The 24070-nt window shown below is 38.8% G+C and overlaps 1 protein-coding gene across 19 annotated transcripts in view; it reads left to right on the top strand.

The window, feature by feature from the left end:
• The window catches only part of SGPP2 (sphingosine-1-phosphate phosphatase 2), a 133035-nt gene that overhangs the window by 90781 nt on the left and 18184 nt on the right, over positions 1–24070 (top strand). Inside the window, exon 1 of one of the 19 annotated variants that reach the window (XR_010944231.1) lies at positions 19313–19398. The exons of the other annotated variants lie outside the window; for them this stretch is intronic. The gene's annotated coding sequence lies outside the window, so the exon portion shown is untranslated. Of the gene's footprint in view, positions 1–19312; positions 19399–24070 lie in introns of those variants that run through there. 19 annotated transcript variants of the gene reach the window in all.

The raw sequence follows: 24070 nt of genomic DNA, 5'->3' as shown, positions 1-24070 counted from the left end.
AACTGCCTTACTTAACATAGAGAGAAAGCGAATTGTAATATAAATTACACCCTACAAAGCTCTACTTTGTTATACCCTGTTGGGTGAGTTAGTTACTGAGATAAAAAGGGAATTTGGTTGTGTTTCTAGGCATCAGTCACCACAATATTATGCACATTCTTTTCTCTTTACCTTGGAGAGAAGTATTTTTACCCTTTCATTAAAATAGAGGATTATTTCTGGTTTCAAAAGTAATAAGTGCTCATGGTAAAACACTCATCCCCTCTTGTTTTTAAAGTTTTTGTTGTTGTTGTTGTGTGTGTGTGTTTAAGACAAAATAAATTGCCTTTAGTCAAACCACCACACGAGGAGTTCAGACAGCCAGACAGCCATTTGTTAGGACGATACAAAGGGAAACTGAAGGCACTTTATGCTTCTATATTAATTGAACCAAAATTAGGACTTTGCACAATTTCCAGCAAGAACTGCTCATGGTTTGTATTCCTAACAACAAACATAGGCAAATTAATTTTTTATCTCCTTTCTCAGTGCCGTCTAAAAAGCCACAGTTGGGGTAACTTTTTCCACCTATTCTGTGTGAGGTGCATAGACTCCTGGAAATGCCCTAAGTCTAGGAGGGGGAACTGGACTGAGCCTTGAGTGCAGCCCACAGAAGATACGCAGAGACAGAAGTTGGTCAAAGCACCAGAATCACGCAGAGTTCGGAGGTCCCTAGGGGCAGTGGGCCAAGCCCTAAAGGGCTGAAAGCAGGCACAGTCTGGTCCTGGGCCAGTTTGCCTCAGACCAGAAGCTACTTATATCCTTCCTCCTGCAATTGTTGGCCTCTAACATTCTGTGGCCTGGAGCCTCAGAAGCTGCTCCAGTAGGATGTGTTGTCAGACCTGCCAGAGTGTGACAACCAACAGTCTGATGGGGGAGGGGAGCCGGTGTCTGGGCAGGCAAGCCAAATGGACTAGGTCTGCAGCTACAGAGATGGTCCCTTGAGGCTGAGTTGGGCAGGTGAGGTGGTGATGGGGAAGAGGTAGTTTACCTCAGTGAGAATGACACCAAAGTACCTGTATAGCCCAGATTGCTGAAGAGGGAGCTCGGGTAAATGCTTAAGGTCTAGAATGTATTGAGAATGCATTCACTTTTCCCAACTGCTCATGAAAAACAAGCACATTCAGATCCAGAGTACAGATTTGAGATGCAACACTACCGTGGGTTGTATTTGTGTTCTACGTGAGTCCCATTTACTAATAAAATAAGAGTAAGGGATCAGATTAAACCTTCTGTAGAAGCCAGTCTCCATTTTTCTTTCTTTTCCTAGGTTATTGCTTTTTGGATCATATAGTGTGTTACAGTCTTATTGAAGGGTGAAGTTTTTCTGTAAGCTTATAATCGTGTGCCTTTTTTTTTTTAAAGAAAATTAAATTTACTTCTCACACCAGAAACCAGAGTGGTCCAGACTGGTGGGTCAGCTGGGAATCTGGCTTCTTCCCATCTTGTAATTGTATGCCTCTCTTAATGGAAAAAGCACTGTCTTCAAAATTTGTTTGTGAAATCAACTTTTGTAAATTGAATGATACCTTCCCATTTATTTACATGATTATTTTAAAAAAAAGATTCTTTGGCCCCTTGGGGAAATACGTACACGAATTTCTGCCGTAAATGCTCACTGTTGCCGTGACATTCCTGAAAATATTGGCACGCACTGGCACGTTATTTTCATTGCAGCTCTCTAAGTTATTCCTAGTTTGTCCCACTAGTGGAACAAAGAGAAAGGGATATGAAATGCTTTGCCGTGATTCAACTAACCACTGAAACCAGAGAATAAAGCTTTATTTCTGAACCAATCCAATCATAGGAAGAAAATTCAATCTAGTTTCATAAACTATTCACCTTCTTCAGAAGGCAGATGAACCCCTTAGAAAAGAGGAATCCTGCATATTTTATATCAGTAGTTCAAAGCCATGAAGGCAGAAGCAAACCCAACGTACTAGGGGCGAAGTGACGTTTTGTCTGCCTCAGCCAGGAAGCCTCCTATATTCTTCATGCTGTTTTTCCAAACAAACGTTTGGAAAAATTAGACAGAAAATATAAGTGAATATTTATGTAAACATAAAATTGAGAAGGACCTTTCTAGGCATGATATTAAATGTGATAATTCACAAAAGAAAAGTTTAGAAGAGCTGATTACATCCATTTTTTAAAAGCTTCTGTATATAAAAAAAAATATATATTAAGTGACAGGCAAAGGATTAATATAATATAGCAGAAGCCCAGCATACAAACAGACAGGAACAGGCAGTTCCCGAAAGAAAAAATAAAAATGTCCAATGAATATGAGGCGCCAATGCCACCTGTATTTACAGGGATATAAAAAAAAGTCGTAAAACAAGTACAAATAAAAATGAGATGTCATTTTAAAATGTTTGCCTGTGAGATTGGTAAAAAATTAAAAGGTGGCAATCGATGTTGATAAGGGATTGAGTGCTGGGATATTCTCATAAGGGACTTTTTCATGTAATATGTATCAAAAGCAGTAAAATGTATGATGCCTACCGTTTGACCTAGGAATTCCTTGAGAATTTCTCCTGAAGAGCAATTGAACAAATACATACATTTGAATGAGGTTAGAGTGTTATTTAAAACAGTAAAACATGGAAGACGACTAAATGTGCAACAATAAGGAACTGCCAGATTAAATTAATTGTATATCAGGATATGGAACAATATTCAGCTGTTGAACATTATGTAATTAAATATTTATTGATAGAGCAGTTTTGTTTATAACCTCTAAAAATTGGAAACAGTACAAATGCCCTTCAACTGGTGAACTGATTAACAGACCTCGGTACATCCACACGATGGATTATATATACTCCACAATAACGAGGAACAAACTGCTGTTTCATGTAATATGTTGGGTGGTCCTGTCTTGTTTTTTCTTATAAGTTTATTGAGATGATATTGATATATAACATATGTAAGTTTAAGGTGTATAGTATTATAATTATGTATACATATATATTGCAGAATGGTAACCAAAAAAGTTAATTAACACCCCAGCCCCTCACATAATTACCTTTTTTTTTTGTGGTGGTGATAACATTTAAGATCTACTCTCTTACAACTTTCAATTGTATAATACAGTGTGTTAATTATAGACATGATGCTGTTCATTAGATTCCCCAGAACTTATTCATCTTATAGCTAGAAGTTTGTACCCTTTGATCAACATCTCCCCATTTTCCCCACCTCCCAGCCTCAGGCAACCACCATTCTACTGTTTCTGTGAGTTTGGCTTTTTTTAGATCTCACTTATAAGTGAGATCCTATAGTATTTGTCTTTCTCTGTCTGACTTATTTCACTTCGCATTAATGGCTGTAAGGTCCGTCAGTGCAGTTGGAAAAGGCAGGCTTTCCTTCTTTATTATATACATATTTATATATATTCATATATATACGATGGTTCTCTTTTGAATTATGCTAAGTGAAAGAAGCCAGAATCAAAAGGCTACATATTATGTGATTAATTTATATTATGTCAGGAAAAGGCAGAATTATGGTGATGGAGAAAATATCAGCGGTTGCCCGGAGCTACGGTGGTGGCAGGGCTTGCCTGGAAAGGACCAGCGAAAGAGTTTTGGGGGTGATGATACCATTGTTCCATATCCTGATGGCTGTGGTTGTTCCCTAAGTCTCTACATTTGTCGAAACTCATAGAACTGTAAATGAAAAAAAATGAATTTTAGTGTATGTAAATTTAAAAATTAAATTATACTCTTAAATGTAAGAAAAGGCAGAGGGGTCTGGGGAGAGAGAGGGAGAGAAATACAACTGGTAGAAAAATAAAGGCTAAAAAGACTCCAATTTTAAGGGAAAAAAACTGTAACACAAAAATCTGCTACAATATATCACTGAGTGAGGAAAGCGGGGTATTTCTCTCTGGTGCATTTTGTACAACACTCCTGAAAACAGTTGTCCCATGAGATTCCCTGGTGAAAAGAAAAGGATTCCTTAAGCAGTTTGTGATCAGTGTTCTGCCCCTCCTCAACCTAATACACAGTCGTATATAAAGGTTCTTAAACACTTGAAATCAAAGAAACCAGTGTAATGTTGCTCACCCAAGGTTCTACCCCATTGAATCCAGTTAAGGAAATTCTGAGTGCTTCCTTTAAAATGCACTGTAGGTCTCCGGCCAACTCTTTATTATTCCCTTGGAGATTTCTGAATTTCAAATTGTTTTCTTTTTCCTGCTTTGTATGTTTCTGGACTCCTCCCTAGCAACTATTGATGGATGCTTGATAAATGCTAATTACACAACAGAATTTTATTTAAAAACAACAAAAGCCCAAGATTCTACATTACAGCAGAAAATAGAATCAACTCTAGGTATGTTAAGCAAAGTAGAATTTAATACAGGAAATGTCACCCAGAAGTCGAAGTGCTGCTGGCCACTTGTCACCACAGTGCTCACCGTCTTCCCCTCTGGGCGCTCACCGTCTTCCCCTCTGGGCACTTACCAACCAAATGAGCAGATGTTAGGCTGGAGCCTCTGTGACCCGACTTTGTTGCCTCTAGAAAACTAGGAGCTGGATTCCCCAACCTACTGCTGCAACTCACCTTCCTGTGATGTTGCAGGATCCCAGGAACAGCAGGAGGAAGGTAGCCTCCACCTCTTTTCCACTTTCCAAATTCTGCAAGAATGCATCTAAATGGTGGAACCTGATTTCCAAAGGAGCCGAGGGAATGTAGTTTTTTATCTTTCCCACATCTCAAGTTCAGGGGGAGGCAGGAATGGACACAGGGTGCTAGTTGAAAATTCCCATCGTGCTGTGGGATCCCTTTTCCCATTGTCATCTGGTTTCCTCTAAGCATACTGTGGGAAACTCTGCTTAGGATAATTTCCTAGAAGTGAGCATCCTAGGGAAAACTATGACATTTTACCAACAGAAAAAACAAGAATGTGAATCTCCTGACATTTGTTTCTTTTAACATTAAATACAAATATTTCTATTCCAGTAGATAAAAGGACACTTGAGAGATTTTCATTCAAAGTCCCTTAGCTCACCTAACATTTTAATGTAGAAATATCACTTTCATATCAGTAAGAGCAGGCTATAATATAAGCGTATGATTGGTTATATTCATGTCTGTCTTCCCATTAGATTGTGAGTGCCTTGAGGCTAAGAATCTTATTTTCTTCACCTTTGTTTGCCCCAGAGTTCCCAACAGAGTCCCTGACAGTAAGTTCCCAGTAAATGTCGAGTGGATTGTAATGGATATCATCTGTTATCTGTTCATAAATCAGTCTTTTTTATTTCTTTGTACTTTATTGAGTCAGATTTGACAAGATTCAGCCATTAGTCTGAATATTGCATTCACTGTAGGAGACCAGGCAAGATCACATGCCTAATATTCTTTTTCAGCATTATTTTGTTTTGCCTATAAGAATAAACTTGTGAAAAATTTAATAGAAAGGGGCATGCAAAAGTAAATACTGCTCAGGCACGGACGCTCCATTTTGGAGCTTCTAGAACTCCCAGAGTTGAATGTGGCAGGTGTCTTGACATGTAGAAAGGGACCCTGGAACAGTGGTCTGCAGCATGAAGCTTTGAGGCTCTTTGAGGCACCAGTTCGTAGGAGAAGAGTATCTGAAGACATGCTGCTTCAGTGCTTCACACATTTCATTTTATAAATGTATTGCTGATGTAGCCAGGGATGGAGAGGAAGTTCTTCATTTCCTAATGGACTTGAGAATTGCATAAATAGAAAACCTGCTACCTAGTTCTTGGGTATAGGTGTGTAAGTCGTACCTAGAGGATAAGGAGAGATCAGTAAGCACGCCCAAGGAATCACCACCCAGGTTACTGTAAATATAGCGTTACCAGTACCTCTGAAGTCCTCGTGCCCTTTACTCTGCATCTCCCCCAAAGTACCCGCTCCCCAGGTCTCTGACACCATACCTTAGTTGAACTTCGCATAAACGGAATTATACCGTGTATTTTCTTCAGCCCTGGGCTTCTTTTACTATTTCATTTGTCATATTCACCCATACTGTATGTCGCTTTGGTTCATTAATTTTTATTCTTGTATAGTATTAAATCATAGAACTAGATCCTATTTTACTTGGCTCTTTTATTACTGATGGATATTTGTGTTTCCAGTTTGAGGCTGTTATGAATGATGCAAAACCTTCTTTAATGTGCCTTTTAGAGCATATATGTATGTTTTACTGTTGAATATGAATGTAGAAGTGAAATTGCTGGATCATAAGGTATGTTCAGTTTTCAGATGTCCAGTTGTGTTTTCTGAAGAATTGTACCAGTTTATGCTCCCACCAGTAGTATATGAGATTTCCAGTTCTCCACATCCTTGCCAGCCCTTGCTAACGTTAGTCATTTTAGCCATTCTAGTGGGTGTGTAGCAGTATCTCTGTGTGCTTTTATTTTGATTTCTCTGATGAATAACGGCATTCAGCCCCTTTTCATGTTTACTGATCACCTCTTTGGTGAGGTGCCTGTTTATCTTTGACCATTTTTTATTGGATTGTCTTCTCTCTACTGATGTATTGGTGCGTCACTGGTCAGATGTATGTATTGAGAATTTCTTTCCCCATTTTCTGCCTTGCCTTTTTATTCTATTGGTGGTATCTTTAAGTGAAAAGAAGTTCTTAATTTTAACATACTCCAGTTATCAATCTTTACCTGTGTTTATAACTTTTTGTGTCCTGTTTAAGGTATTTTTGCCTACAAGAATGTTGTGAAGATATTCTCTTAGTTTGAAAAATTTTATTATTTTGCTTGTCTTATTTAGATCTACAGTCTACTTGGAATTGATCCACTTTTATTCTATAGGAATATCCAATATACTCAGCATTATTTATTGAAAATTTAGATTGTCTTTTTTCCACCAACTGAAATATCAACTTTGTCATAAATCAAGTGATGACTATACACTCTTTATATATATTAATATGTACATACACTCTCTATTTTCCATTAGTTTACTGGTCTATCTTCATGCCAATACCACTCTCTTATTTATTGTAGGTTTGTAATAAGTATAATTGATTTACAGTGCTGTGTTATTTCTGCTGTATAGCAAAGTGAATTAGCTACAGATATACTTATACCCCCATATCCCTTCCCTCTTGTGTCTCCCTCCCACCCCTCTAGGTGGTCACAAAGCACCTAGCTGATTTCCCTGTGTTATGCAGCTGCTTCCCACTAGCTGTCTGTTTTACATTTGGTAGTGTGTATATGTCAGTGCTACTCTCTCACCTCGCCCCAGCTTACCCGTCCCTCTCCCCGTGTCTTCAAGTCCATTCTCTACGTCTGCGTCTTTATTCTTGTCCTGCCCCTAGGTTCATCAGAACCTTTTTTTTTTTTTTTTTTTAGATTCCATATATATGTGTTAGCATACGATATTTGTTTTTCTCTTTCTGACTTCACTCTGTATGACAGACTCTAGGTCCATCCATCTCACTCCAAATGGTTCAATTTTGTTTCTTTTTATGTCCGAGTAATATTCCATTGTATATATATGCCACATCTTCTTTATCCATTCATCTGTCGATGGACACTTAGGTTGCTTCCATGTCCTGACTACTGTAAATAGTGCTGCAATGAACATTGTGGTACATGTCTTGTTTTGAATTAAGGTTTTCTCAGGGTATATGCCCAGCAGTGGGATTGCTGGGTCATATGATAGTTCTATTTTTAGTTTTTTAAGGAACCTCCGTACTGTTCTCCATAGTGGCTGTATCAATTTACATTCCCTCTTGTAATAAGTCTTGATGTCAGCTAGTAAAAGTCCTCCAACTTTGCTCTTCAAAACTTTTTTTGTTATTCTTGGCCCTTTGGATTTCCATACAAATTTTGGAATCAGCTTGTCATTTTCTCCAATGCTAGACTTTTTAAAAATTAATTTATTTTATTTTAATTTATTTTTGGCTGCATTGGGTCTTCATTGCTGTGCGCGGGTTTTCTCTAGTTGAGGTGAGCAGGGGCTACTCTTCATTGCAGTGCACAGGTTTCTCATTACGGTGGCTTCTCTTGTTGCAGAGTGCGGGCTTCAGTAGTTGTGGCTCGAGGGCTCTAGAGCGCAGGCTCAGTAGCTGTAGCACACAGGCTTAGTTGCTCCGCGGCATGTGAGATCTTCTCCACGGACCAGGGCTCGAACCCGTGTCCCCTGCCTTGGCAGGTGGATTCTTAACCACTGTGCCACGAGGGAAGCCCCAATGCTAGACTTTTTATTGGGATTATATTGACTCTCTAGATCAACTTGGGAGAATTGGCATCTTTTGCAATATTGCGGTTTTCAATTCATTGGCATAGTACATTCCTCTACTTAGATCTTTAGTTTATCTCAGTAACGTTTTAGTTTACTGTGTAGAGGTATTGCGTATAATATATTAGATTTATTCCTAGGTGTTGGTAGGCTTGTTGCTGAAAATTGCATTTGTTTCATTTTCTAATTATTCTATTTCTAATTAGCCCATATATATAAATACAATTGATTTTTATACATTGACATATCCAGTGTGTTTAGTAAATTCAGTTATTAATTCCATTAATTGCTGTATATTCTTTTGGATTTTCTACTTAACACAATTATGCAATTGGTGAACAATGCCAAATTTACTGCTTCCCCAATATTTATTTCTTTAGTTTGCCTTATATCCCATGGGCTTTGATCTCCATTACGATATTGAATAGAAATGATGATGTGGTCATCCTTGTTTCTGAACTCAGGGAGAAGGTGTTTTATATTTCATCCTTAGGATGCTGTTAACTGTAGATTTTTTTTGTCGGCACCATTTATCGGCATTAGAAAGTTTACTTTTATTCCTGATTTGCTATGAGTTTTGGGGTTTTTTTTATCCTAAATGGTACTGAATTTTATTAAATGACTTTTTGCATCTCTTGAGATGATCTTATGCTTTTTCTTCTTTATTTTATTAATGTTATGATTTCTTCTGATTGATTTTTGATTATTACACTAACTTTATTTCTGGTATAAACTCAACTTGGTCATTATATATTACCTTTTTTTATATCACTGAATTCACTTTCTCCTCACGTGATTTTTATGGACTTTTATAACTATATTCATGAGTGAGATTGGTGTGTGATATTTTTTTCTTGTGGGTTTTAGTATTAAGGTTAGGCTGACCTTATAAACTGATTTGGGATCTCTTCCTCTTTTTCTATTTTTAGAAGAATTTGTATACTTTTTTTTTTTTTTCTTTTTAATCTTTGGAAGAATTCATCAGTAGCCCAATTGGATCTGGAAGAGTTATTTTTGAGAAAAGGCTTTAAATTATATTGATATATTTCATATATATGTAAAACTATTCAAATTTTCTGTTTTCCCTATATGTTATGTTTTTCTAGGAATTTGTCCCTTTTATCTCAGTTGTCAAATTAATTGCCATAATGGTGTTTATAAGTCTCTTTATTATCTTTGTAGGATCTGTAATTTCTGTTTTTTCATTCTTGATTCTATATTCTTGATCCATTTTATAGGGGCTTATCAATTTTAGTCTTTTTAAAGAACCAACTTTTGGTTTTGTTAATTTTCTCCATTGTACATGTATTAATTTTTGTTCTTTATTATTTTCATCCTTTCAGCATTACTTTGCTGATATCTTTCAAGTATATTTGAAGTAGATTCTTAATCATTGATTTTTAGTCCTCCTTCTTTTCCAATATATCATTTAAGGCTCTACCTTTACCTCTAAAAATGTGTTTAGTTGCATCGTACAAGTATTAACAAATTATGTTTCATTGTCATTTATTTGAAAATATTCCCTAATTTCCCCTAAGGGTCACTTAGAAGTATATTACTTAAATTTTAAATATTTGGGAATTTTCTAATTATTGTTTTAAACTTTATTTCTAGCCTAATTTCCCTTTAATCAGAAACGGTACGCTATATGATTTCCATTTCTTGCAATTTGTTGAGATTTACTTTATTTCCCCACATATGGTTGCATTTTGTGTAATTGCTGCATATGGTGTTTTATATGACAGGTCATTTTTTAAATTGTACTTTTTGAAGTCCTGTATCCTCATTGATTTTTTTTTCCCCTGCTTGTTCTTTGCATTGCTGAGAGAGGTATATAAAAATCACTCACTGTGGTTGTGAATTTGTCTATTTCTTCTTTTAGTCTGTCAATTTTTCCTTCACATGTTTTGAAATATTTTGAAGCTATATTATTTGATACATGCAATTTTTAAATGGTTGTCTCTTTGATAGGTTAGCCCTTTTACCAGTATGGAATGTCCTTTTTGTCACTGGCAATGTTTCTTGCCTCAAAGCCTACTTTGTCTAATGTTAATATCGCAACAGCAGCTTTGTTTGGGTGAGCATTTGCAGAGCATTTTCCATCCTTTTACTTTTTGCCTTTTCTGTATCCTAATATTTGCATTGTGATTCTCATGGGCAGTATGTAGTTGGGTTTTGTTTTTTAATTTAGTTTGACAGCTTTGCTTTTTAATTGGTGTATATGGTCTGTTGTCACTTAATATAATCTGATATATTTGGATTTAAATCTGCTATATTGCTTTGTTAACTTTTCCCCACCTGTTCTTATCTCTTTTTTGCCTTCTTTTGCATTAAGCAGGTATTTTGACTTTCCCTTTTCCCCTCCTCTATTAACTTGTTATAAAGTCTTTACAATTCTTTCAGTGGTCCCCAAGAATTACAACATGTATCCTTGATTAACGAGCATCAAATGCAAATTAGTAACTTTATCACTTCCTGGGAAGAGTGGGTTATTAAATAAAATTTAATTCTACAAATATTTAAAGCCCTCAAGGACTTATTTTTATTGTTGTATACTTAATATATATTTAAGTTCATCCACATATTTATCCTGTCTGTTGTTCCTCATTCCTTCCTACAGTTTTGTTCTTCCATCTGGTGTCTCATTCCTTCTGCCTAAATTACTCTATTCAGTGTTTCTTTTAGCATAGTTCTGCTGGTAATGAATTTCTCAGTTTTCGTTTTACTGGAAATGTCTTTATTTCACTTTCATTTTGCTGGGTTTAGAACTCTATGTCATTTCCTCTAATGTCCCTGAACTGGGATCTTGCCATTTCCGTTTGCCCATGGTATACACTTAAATCATTGTAGCCAGCTTGGTCAGACTGGCAGTGAGTTTCCAGATCTCATACCTGCCAAGCAAGGGTGACTGTTTTCAAAGTTACGGATAAACCATTGGTATAAGCTTTTTGGAGGGCACTTTGTAGACGGTATTAAGATCTAAAGTGTACATTCAGAGCCTTCTAGGCTCTTAGCCCATTTTCCTAATGCATATAATTGCACAGGTATAAAAGTAAAAAATAATAGCAAACATTTATAAAGCACTTACGATCTGCTATGCACCATTCCAAGTGCTTTACATGTATTAACTACCTCATCAGGGTAATTAACAGTGACCCTATGAGGGAGGTACTATTGTTGTTCCAGTCTTACAGATGAGGTTAAGTAAACTGACCAAGGTTATACAGTTGGTAAGAGACTGAACTGAGATTTAAAACTAAGCAGTCTGACTTGAGAATCCATGCTTTTTTTTTTTTTAACATCTTTATTGGGGTATAATTGCTTTACAATGGTGTGTTAGTTTCTGCTTTATGACAAAGTGAATCAGTTATACATATACATATATCCCCATATCCCCTCCCTCTTGCGTCTCCCTCCCACCCTCCATATCCCACCCCTCTAGGAGGTCACAAAGCACCGAGCTGATCTCCCTGTGCTATGCGGCTGCTTCCCACTAGCTATCTGTTTTACATTTGGTAGTATATATATGTCCATGCCACTCTCTCACTTCGTCCCAGCTTACCCTTCCCCCAGAATCCATGCTTTTAAATAACACTCTATACTGCCCCTCCAAGGGTGTTCATTAATGCATTTAGCAGCAAACAATGAGAATAAACGTCCACCAATGAGATGGAGTTAAGTATGGTATTTCCATAGAGTGGAATGTGATATAGCCATTAAAATAACGTAGTTCTGTAGTCACAAAAAGATGTGTATGACATATAGTCTATGAAAAACAGGTTACAGTATGGTGCCATTAGTTGTAAAATTATGTGTGGGAAGAGGAGTTGGTTATGGACAGAAGGCTCAGAAGTGCATTTTTAATAGTGAGCCTGAATTGCTTTTGACAAAAACAATGAAGTTATTTTTATTTAATGGACAGACACTAGATCTTATTCTTCCTCTATCCTAGTATTTTTTTAATCTCTTCTATTTTTCTACCTAGTGTATTTTTTGATGTGTAATAACCAATCAAAAATAAAAGCACGTAAAAAAAATAAAAAAAAAAAGCACGTGATAACTATTGAATGAACTAATAAAGAAATATTTGAGCTCCATTATTATTTACATAAGGATTTCCTAGAAGAGAAGGAAGTTTCTAGACTTTGCTATGATGAATGATAATTCTTCATTGACTGGGTACTTGCATTTCTTATATCTTCCCTTGCACTGTGTCTATTTTTCTTTTCTTTTTTTTAAACAGAACAACACTTAATGTGGTTTTTGGCAATAAAACAAATATCTGCATTTCCAAGTGCTTTTGTCTTTGGTCCCTTTATTGTTTGGGAATCAATTTAAAAATTCACAAACCATTGATTTCCAAAATTCCTTTTAGTCGCTGTAACCTTACCTACCAAATCTGATTAAGAAAGGGAACCAAGTTGTCCACAGAATTAATATCCATCCATCTTCTCTGTGATGCTGTTTCAAAATAAGAAATATGTCTTGAAGGGTTTAGAGAGTTGAGCTGGGCTAAGTTGCCTGTGGAGAGAAATAGCAGCATCTAGCTTGCCATACAGGGCAAATGGATGGTTTATCCATCGCATAAACCACCCATATAAAACTGCCTGAGAATTGGTCTCATTACCAAACTGTGCCTTGTTGGTGATCAAAATGAACACTGATTGGGGCACAGCAGACAGATGTAGAGTAGTGAATTAGCTGCCTTGCATCTTATGCTATGAAAATCAGTTAAAAGTCTAGAACTTAATTTTAATCGCAAAATACGACTGAGGTCTGTGTTTGTGTATGTCTGTGGGAATGTTCCTTAAACCATGCTCACTGGGGAAAGGAAATAAACACTTCATGAATCATATTTTTAAATGCACACAGGGCTTCCTGTAAGTGCTATAATTTATTTGATTTTTTTCCAACACTGAAACCTCCATAAAATTATTCCACATGCATAGGGGTATGGCACAGTCTGGTTTCCACACTGCACCCCTGAGCTCTCACCACATGGGTGAAAACAAAGGGTTATGCACGTACCACAGTCTTGTGCTTCACTGTATCTTGAATCCCATTTCTCCATTTTAATAGTTATGTGGTGTTACTGTCTTCTCACTTGACACAACAACAAGGAAGTGACAATCTCTGTGATTGAGATGGTCCAGCCTCTTCATAAACATCATGCGGCCATATCAGACACACCTAGAACAGTCTGCAGAGCAAGACTGATATTTTTTAGGTCTCCAGTAATCTCCAGTTCCTCGTGTGATATAAGGGCCGCAAAAGATCCCCTCAGGGAGTTTTGTTTCTGCACAGGGAGCCAGGACTCAAGGGTTCGGAGCCAACATTCCCTGGGGTCAGTGACAAAGGACTGGACAGAATTATTTTTCCTCTAAATGTGAGCAGTCATGTCACCACGTCTACAAAGAATTTTCAGATCTTTCTCTAGGACCTCTTTACACTCAAATGTTTCTTCACTGGAATATCATTCTAAGATTTTCAATAACTATACTATCACTTTTTTACAGTACTGACTCAAGTATTATATGAGTATGTTACAGTGCTCATATAATTCAGAAGGTTTTATTTTTTAAATCTTTTTTTATTTTTTGGCCCGTCTTTATTATTTTTTAAAATTTTATTTAAGTGTAGTTGATTTACAATGTTGTATTAATTTCCTCTGTACAGCAAAGTGACTCAGTTATACATATATATATTCTTTTTTCTATTCTTTTCCATTATGGTTTCTCACAGGATACTGAATATAGTTCTCTGTGCTCTACAGTAGGACCTTGTTGTTTATCTATCCTGTATATAATAGTTTGCCTCTGCTAATACCAAACTCCCCTTCCTTCCCTCCCTTACCCCCCCCCCCCATCTCCCTCAGGTGGTTTTATTTTTTCAATGTGTATTTCAAAAAAGCACTCAGGAAGCTCTGACCTGTCATATTCAGCTTGAGGAGCCTGTGTCGACCTCTGCAATTCAGCGAGGTGAGATAGTCTTTGCCATTCACAGTGTTGTACCCTGACCAGCAGCCGCAGAATCACCTGGGAGCTTGTTAGAAATGCAGACTCAGAACTTCCGTGGTGGTCCATCGGGGAAGACTCCGAGCTCCCAATGCAGGGGGCCAGGGTTTGATCCCTGGCCGGGGAACTAGATCCCACAAGCATGCCACAACCAAGAGTCCACATGCCGCAACTAAGAAGTCCGCATGCCGCAACTAAGAGTGTATGCAGCAATGCTGCAGCTAAGACCTGGCTCAGCCAGAATAAATGAATAAATTAATTAAAAAAAAAAGAGGGGGCTTCCTTGGTGGCGCAGTGGTTGAGGGTCCGCCTACTGATGCGGGGAACGCAGGTTCGTGCCCCGGTCCAGGTGGATCCCGCATGCCGTGGGGTGGCTGGGCCCGTGAGCCATGGCCGCTGAGCCTGCGTGTCTGGAGCCTGTGCTCCACAATGGGAGAGGCCACAGCAGTGAGAGGCCCGCGTACCGCAAAAAGAAAGAAAAAAAAAAAAAAAAAAAGAAATGCAGACTCTCAGGCCCCACTTGGACCTACTGGATTGGATTCTGCATTTTAACAAGTTCCCGGTGGGCTCTAATGCAAGATGCAGTTTGAAAAGCACTGAAACAGTCTATACACAACATCCCAGCCAATATGGGGACAATGCCAATTAAATTTCAACCTGCATGGGCCTGTTCAACAATTATATTACATTTGAATATGACTTTCTTCTGTTCTCTTGTTGCTCAGAGGCCCCTCTGCCCACCCAGATTTGAGAAAAATCACTTAAATGTTTGACAGTGTCTTTTGTGTCTTCTAGCAGGTTGCCCTTCCCTATACTTGTCATTCTTGCAGGCTGCTTAACAGTTGTCAAAGGCAATGTTATAACCTGCCTGTGAAGCTTGTTTGATCTAATGTCATAATCCCGTTGACCTGCCAGGCCCTGTGATTCATTACAGTTAGAGCTGCTCATATTAATGTGAATTATGGGTAGGGAAACTCTGTTTCATGAAGATCTCCTGTTTGGACTTGTTAGATTTTGTGAAATCAAGACAAGCAAGTGATTGTTTCCCAAATCATACTGTATATGGACTAGAGTTTAGAAATACATAGTATACCTAAATGCTTTCTAGTTAATATTGATATTGTAAAAAGCATGCAATAAAAAAAAGCATGCAGTAATATCTTATTGTATCATCACATTAAGAAACGTAACACCTGCCTTATTTACTTTTTGAGCAAACCAGTGCCATTTAAAGAGACTATACAGGGACTTCCCTGGTGGCGCAGTGGTTAAGAATCCACCTGCCAATGCAGGGGACACCGGTTTGAGCCCTGGCCTGGGAAGATCTCACATGCTGCAGACCAACTAAGCCTGTGCGCCACAACTACTGAAGCCCGAGCACCTAGAGCCCGTGCTCCGCAACAAGAGAAGCCACTGAAGTGAGAGGCCTGCGCGCCGCAACGAAGAGTAGCCCCTGCTCGCCGCAACTAGAGAAAGCCCACATGCAGCAACAAAGACCCAACACAGCCAAAAATAAATAAATAAAATTTAAAAATAATAATAATAAAATAGAGTATACAAAGGAAAGCAACATAAAAAATGCAACTGTTACATGGGATATGCATATTCAGTCATTCAAAATAATTAGTCATGAATAAACATTGAAATAATTATATACTCACTAGAGTATAATTTTTTTTTTTTTTTTTTTTTGCGGTACGCGGGCCTCTCACTGCTGTGGCCTCTCCCGTTGCGGAGCGCAGGCTCCGGACGTGCAGGCTCAGCAGCCATGGCTCACAGGCCCAGCCGCTCCGCGGCATGTGGGATCTTCCCGGACCGGGGCACGAACCCGTGTCCCCTGCATCGGCAGGCAGACTCTCAACCACTGCGCCACCAGGGAAGCCCTAGAGTATAATTTTATTATTATTTTATTTTATTTTTAATAAATTTATTTATTTATTTATTTTTGGCTGCGTTGGGCCTTCGTTGCTGCACTCAGGCTTTTCTCTAGTTGTGGCAAGCAGGGGCTACTCTTCGTTGTGGTGCGCGGGATCCTCATTGAGGTGGCTTCTCTTGTTGCAGAGCATGGGCTCTAGGCTTGCAGGCTTCAGTAGTTGTGGTATGTGGGCTCAGTAGTTGTGGCTCACAGGCTCTAGAGCACAGGCTCAGTAGTTGTGGCGCACGGGATTAGTTGTTGCGCGGCACGTGGGATCTTCCCTGACCAGGGCTCGAACCCATGTCCCCTGCATCGGCAGGCAGATTCTTAACCACTGCACCACAAGGGAAGTCCCTAGAGTATGATTTTTAAATGGTAAAATCATAACTCTTGTTGAAACATAAACGTCAAAGATTTTATTCAACTGATTTACTCATGAAGGAACTAGTCAGATATAAAGAACTTAATATTTACAGACAACTTAATAAAGAAATATTACTTAGATTGCTAGGTTATACAAAACTAGTTACTGACCTACAGGGCAACAAGCTGTTGTTACCTTTGGGGGTCATCATTTCCACTGAACGGGAATTATTTGCATTTCTACCAAAAAAAAAATCTGTCAGCTAACTTGTCACTTCACAAGGTCTGAGACCTTTAATAAATAGCAAACAGTGACAGTACCATACTGTCTTGATTACTGTAGCTTTGTAGTATAGTCTGAAGACAGGGATCCTGATTCCTCTAGCTCTGTTTTTCTTTCTCAAGATTGCTTTGGCTATTCGGGTTCTTTTGTGTTTCCATACAAATTGTGAAATTTTTTGTTCTAGTTATGTGAAAAATGCCATTGGTGGTTTGATAGGGATTGCATTAAACCTGTAGACAGCTTTGGGTAGTATAGTCATTTTCACAATGTTGATTCTTCCAATCCAAGAACATGTTATATCTCTCCATCTGTTTGTTTCATCTTTAATTTCTTTCATCAGTGTCTTATAGTTTTCTGCATGCAGGTCTTTTGTCTCCTTAGGTAGGTTTGTCCTTAGGTATTTTATTCTTTTTGTTGCAGTGGTAAATGGTAGTGTTTCCTTAATTTCTCTTTCAGATTTTTCATCATTAGTGTATAGGAATGTAAGAGATTTCTGTGCGTTAATTTTGTATCCTGCTACTTTACCAAATTCATTGATTAGCTCTAGTAGTTTTCTGGTAGCATCTTTAGGATTCTCTATGTATAGTATCATGTCATCTGCCAATGGTGACGGGCACAAAAACAGAAATATAGATAAATGGAACAGGATAGAAAGCCCAGAGATAAACCCACACACATATGGTCACCTTATCTTTGATAAAGGAGGCAAGAATATACAATGGAGAAAAGACAGCCTCTTCAATAAGTGGTGCTGGGAAAACTGGACAGCTACATGTAAAAGAATGAAATTAGAACATTCCCTAACACCATACACAAAAATAAACTCAAAATGGATAAAGACCTAAATGTAAGGCCAGACACTATAAAACTCTTAGAGGAAAACATAGGCAGAACAGTCTGTGGCATAAATCACAGCAAGATCCTTTTTGACCCACCTCCTAGAGAAATGGAAATAAAAACAAATAAACAAATGGGACCTAATGAAACTTCAAAGCTTTTGCACAGCAAAGGAAACCATAAACAAGACCAAAAGACAGCCCTCAGAATGGGAGAAAATATTTTCAAATGAAGCAACTGACAAAGGATTAATCTCCAAAATATACAAGCAGCTCATGCAGCTCAATATCAAAAAAACAAACAACCCAATCCAAAAATGGGCAGAAGACCTAAGTAAGCATTTCTCCAAAGAAGATATACAGATTGCCAACAAACACCTGAAAGGATGCTCAACATCACTAATCATTAGAGAAATGTAAATCAGAACTACAATGAGGTATCCCCTTACACTGGTTAGAATGGCCATCATCAAAATGTCTACAAACAATAAATGCTGGAGAGGGTGTGGAGAAAAGGGAACCCTCTTGCACTGTTGGTGGGAATGTAAATTGATACAGCCACTATGGAGAACAGTATGGAGGTTCCTTAAAAAACTACAAATAGAACTACCATATGACCCAGCAATCCCACTACTGGGCATATACCCTGAGAAGACCTTAATTCGGGAAGAGTCATGTACCACAATGTTCATTGCAGCTCTATTTACAATAGCCAGGACATGGAAGCAACCTAAGTGTCCATCGACAGATGAATGGATAAAGAAGATGTGGCACATATACACAATGGAATATTATTCAGCCATGAAAAGAAACGAAATTGAGTTATTTGTAGTGAGGTGGGTGGACCTAGAGTCTGTCATACAGAGCGAAGTAAGTCAGAAAGAAAAACAAATACCGCATGCTAACACACATATATGGAATGTTAAAAAAAAATGTTTCTGATGAACCTAGGGGCAGGACAGGAATAAAGACATAGACGTAGAGAATGGACTTGAGGACAAGGGGAAGGGTAAGCTGGGACGAAGTGAGAGAGCAGCATGGACATATATACACTACCAGATGTAAAATAGATAGCTAGTGGGAAGCAGCTGCATCGCACAAGGAGATCAGCTCAGTGCTTTGTGACCACCTAGAGGGGTGGGATAGGGAGGGTGGAAGGGAGAGGTAGAGGGAGGAGACATGGGGATATATGTATATGTATAGGTGATTCACTTTATTATAAAGCAGAAACTAACACTACACTGTAAAGCAACTGTATTCCAATAAAGATTTTACAAAAAAAATAGCAAGCAGTGAGGTGAACCAAGTATTATTCCTTCTATTATCCTCCGGCGCTTTGCCCCCAGAAGAGGTCGTCTACCTTATGTCCAAGTGTATATAATTTTTCTTACGCTTATAGAAAACCATTTTCTGTTAAAGGTGTCAACATGATTTCTAATGAAGGTTTAAATAGTGTCACTTTCCAAGTGGGCATTTATTCTAACACAGCAGAAGGTGAAAGCTGGCATACCTTTTTCTACCTCCTGTCTTTACTCCTGAGCTCCAGCGGGTTTTCAGAGTCACTGTAGATTTCCATGCCTAGTGATCCTTAGCCCTGGATTTGTGCTTGGATATCAGAGGTGGCTCAGAGAACAGGCATGACAGAGTGCCCACTCAGAGAGCTGGGACTGTCAGGAGATTCTGCTGCTTCCACTTACACCACGTGGCAAGGTAAATCTTCCTGCTTTTGACTGATCCCTGTGGGCGTTGGTGTGTCAATAGGAAATTAATATTTTTGAACTTAGGCATTCACTCTTTCTCGCCTATACATATGCTAATTACATAAGATGTAGTTTCTCTCTGTATCATTTATATTCATATTCATGAACAATGTTGCCTCCCTCTTACCATTTGGCTTCTGTTGAATCTCATCTGCATTCTTCTCAGAAATTGAATGAATTGTGAGCTAGCATGGAAAAGAATCAGTATTCTGAGTGTATTAACTAGGAAACATGGACCTATAACTAAAAGTTATTTTCTAAAATAATTGTAGGGGGGGTTTGAGGGTTTGGGGTTTTTTTTTAAGTCCGTTTTAATGTCAGGGTCTGCTTGCGTTCAGAGCATTCACTGCATCCACAAAGTGGGTCTTGGCTTTTACTCTGCTCCTGGCTTCAGCTTGCTCTCCGAAGGCAGCCAAGGGCAGAGAGGGCCCTTCACATTCTCAGCAGGGGACCTGGCAGAGGGGAAGATGCCAGAATCATCGAGTTCTCGGCATAAATAGTTCCAAGATCTGAATGCATTCTTTCCGAACAATTGAATGAATGGGTTCGTTCTCCCCTTCTTTCTGGTGAGCTAACCCTGTGTTGTTTTGGTCTGTTCAATAGCATTCTTCAGTGAAGATGTTTGGAGATAAGAATGTAAATTTTTCCCTGTAAACCGCATATGGGAATGTGATATAGGGTCAGAGTTCACAACAGCTGGGAGTTCTCAGGGTTAGGGCCTGCTGTTGAAATATCTAGAGATGTTTCCCAAAAGGAGGAGTTTTTCTGTTGGGCTCAGAATAAAAACACTATTTTATGTGTTTATATAGCATTCACTGAAATTTGTTCTGATGTTTGGGATAACTCCATGAGGATTCTTTCCTAAACACTTTAGACTGCCTGTCTTCATTATTATTTTCGGTAAAGAGGTATAATGAAGCTCGAGCTTTTATCTGTATACTAACTTTTATAACTGAAAACGAGAATAGGTACAAAAATGAAAGCCATTTAGATCTTTCTGCGTTTTAACTTTAGAAAAGGTTAGGTTCATGTAATGATTTTTTTTCCCCAAATAATTTAAAAGGCTTCATTTAAATCTTGATGGTAACTTGAATTAAAGGTTTATTATGTTTCAGTGTGATTTGTACGGTAGCACTGGCAACGCATCTTATATGCTTTTATTTTAAATGTTACTTACATCACGGAAGAATGGTATCTTGATTATCATGTAGATTCCTGGGGGCGTTTCATTTTTTTTTTTTTGCATGATGTGAAAATTTGTAAGCATCCATTAATTACTTCCATGCTTGTCTATTTTGAAACATTCTGATTTTAACATCCTGATCTTTTGCCTTGATTATATTTTATTATAATAAAGGTGTTGACTAGAAAATTTAGAAAATATTTGCAAAGCATGGGGAAGATAATCATCATCTGTGATATCCAAACAGAAAAACTACTATTAATATTTTAGTCTATTTCCTTCTCCATGCATGCAAGTGTGTATTTATATAGAATTAGGATCATCCTTTATGTAGAGTTTGTATTCTGCTTGATATTATCTCACTTATGGATACTTCGAAACCACAAAAAAAAAGAGGTTGCAGAAATGTTTCTTTTCAAATGGAAAATGATCCTGCCGTGTTATTAAATAAGAAAGCAATATGTATTTTTAACTCATTGTTGGTGAAAACAGCATTATACCATGCCTGATTTATGTCTTTCCAGATTCTTCCTTATTGCGATGTATGCTCCATTCTTTATGCTCTTTTTGATTATTTGTGTTTTCTGATTGTTCTGTGGTGGAGCATGTGTTAGTTACTTTTTGGACTTCATCAGTATAGGTTGAAATAACTCAACAAGAATCATCCCTATCCAAAAACCTTTGTGAGTAGCTGCTTCTCTGATTATTTTCTTTCTTTCATTTTCTTGGGGGCGGGGGGCGCGCTGTGTTGGGTCTTCGTTGCTGCACGCGGGCTTTCTCTAGCTGTGGTGAGCCAGGGCTGCTCTTCATTGCGGTGCGCGGGCTTCTCATCGCGGTGGCTTCTCTTGTTGCAGAGCACGGGCCCTAGAGCGCGCAGACTTCAGTAGTTGCGGCACACTGGCTCAGTAGTTGTGGCTTGTGGGCTCTAGAGTGCAGGCTCAGTAGTTGTGGTGCATGGGTTTAGTTGCTCTGCGGCATGTGCGATCTTCCCGGACCAGGGCTCGAACCCGTGTCCCCTGCATTGGCAGGTGGATTCTTAACCACTGTGCCACCAGCAAGTCCCTCTCTGATTATTTTCTTAGAATAAATTCCTAGGAGTGGAATAACTGGGTCTAAGTGCTGAATATTTTGTGTGTGTTGTAGTCTAATTATGTTCTTCTTGGAAAGGAGTTTTAAATGTGTTTTTTGCAAAGTAAAGCATATTTATTCTGCCATATTTGCCCTAACTTCTTTTCTTTATCATGCTTTTTGCATCATTATCTTTTACCCATCTTCCATAGCGTTCCTACCTCCTTATAAACCACACACACACTTCTCTCTCCACCCCTCCCCCCCGCCACAAATCCACCTTTTCTGGACAGAATTATCCCAGGGCTGGCTAGTGGCTCCACACGTCAGTACTGTGCTCTGTACACTGTCCTCTGCTCCACAGCTCACCTTGGCCATTCCAGAGAACTGTGAACTCTTCCCTCTGGCCCCATGCACTGTGCCAAACACATGTCTGTGCAGTTCCAAAGAAATCACCTCCTCATTTAGAACTTGCTAAAATGAAAACAGCAGATCCAATCCTGAGATGAAGATTTTGTGAGTTTTTCATTTCTGTGAATTTAGTAGCTTGAAAAAATTAGTGTAAAGAAGTTGTCCTTGAATTTTCAAGCACTCTGGTCCTCATTTTTTATTTTTATTATTTTATTTTTGGCTGCGTTGGGTCTAAATTGCTGCGCGTGAGCGGGGGCTACTCTTCGTTGCGGTGCGCGGGCTTCTCATTGCGGTGGCTTCTCTTGTTGCGGAGCATGGGCTCTAGGCGCGCGGGCTTCAGTGGTTGTGGCTCGTGGGCTCTAGAGCGCAAGCTCAGTAGTTGTGGCGCACGGGCTTAGTTGCTCCGTGGCATGAGGGGTCTTCCAGAACCAGGACCCAAACCCGTGTCCCCTGCATTGGCAGGTGGATTCTTAACCACTGCGCCACCAGGGAAGCCCTCATCCTTATTTTTTAGGAGCTGTTTAGAGTAAGTTTATTATTAGAAACATAGAGCCCCAAATTAGAAAGTTCATTAGAAATGGTTCAAGTATTTTTATTACAGAAATACCTAAATTGTCTTTATTACAATGCCACCTTTTATGGCTAAAAATCCAACTGTGTGGCTAGAAGGAAAAATCTGTACAGCAGCAGCCATGTTGGCCCAAATTACTTTCGCCTCAAATGCTAGGGCTGTGGACCAAAACTGTCTCATCTCCTGATGCACTGAAGAGGAACAGAATGAGTTTACGATTAATATTCCAACCAGATGCCCGGAATTTGGTAACTGCAGTTACAAAGGAAGACAGAGGGAAGGAAGGCACATTTTCTTTGATGTATGGTAACAGTGGGTTTTAAATACTGTGGATATTCAGGAAAGAGAAAGGCATTAAATTCCCGTAATCTGTGTAACTGAGTATCTGCTACCTGTTAGGCACTGTGCTAGGAGCTTTGAGGAATGATGTCCGGTTGCAAGAGAACTTCCTCCTCACTGATCAGACTGTCATAATCAACTCAGGAGAAAAGCATGTGAACACCTAACTACAGCAAAGGCAATTTAAGAGAGGGGCTTTTTGGATGGATCTAGAGAGTGTCATACAGAGTGAAGTAAGTCAGAAAGAAAAACAAATATCGTATATTAACGCATATATGTGGAACCTAGGAAAATGGTACAGGTGAACCGGTTTGCAGGGCAGAAATAGAGACACAGATGTAGAGAACAAACGTATGGACACCAAGTGGGGAAAGTGGCAGCGGGGGGTGGGGGGTGATGAATTGGGAGATTGGGATTGACATGTATACACTAATATGTATAAAGCGGATAACTAATAAGAACCTGCTGTATAAAAAAAATAATAAAATTAAAAGAAAAAAAAGAGGGGCTTTTTGAGTGCTGTTAAGCCAGTACCTTTACATTCAGTTCAGGCACAGGTTATTTCCAACTGTGGAGGTACAGGAAGATATTCTGGAAAGGAAGTAGCTTTTGAGCTGAGCCTTAGATGAGCTGATAAGATCTTGATAGATAGAGATGGTTAAAATGTGCCGTACATAAAAGGAACGTAAAACTATGATAAAATTGTGCAAAGCATGTGTGGGAAAAGCAAGTAGACCTATCTGACTGGCGTGGAATGTTCAAATGGGAAAGGAGTGAGAGAAAAGCCTGGAATGGTAGGTTAACCAAACCCATCTGAAGCAGGACTCAGTCCTCGAGAGGTTGGTATTTCTCAGAGTCGTTTCTGTTTAGACTCACCACATCAGCATCATGTTGAGGTGTTAAAATGCAGGCTCCCGGGCCACAGGGCAGGTCAGAATCAGGGCAGTCCTCTGAAATCTGCATCTTAATAATTGTCCTAAGTGATTCCAGTGCACACTGAAACTGGCGAACCTTGGTTATTGAAACAGCAACTAGGAAGGCGGTCAGTGA

This window comes from Pseudorca crassidens, chromosome 6, assembly GCF_039906515.1.
Source record: "Pseudorca crassidens isolate mPseCra1 chromosome 6, mPseCra1.hap1, whole genome shotgun sequence".
Taxonomy (NCBI): domain Eukaryota; kingdom Metazoa; phylum Chordata; class Mammalia; order Artiodactyla; family Delphinidae; genus Pseudorca; species Pseudorca crassidens.
This window is presented reverse-complemented; position numbering and strand designations above follow the sequence as displayed.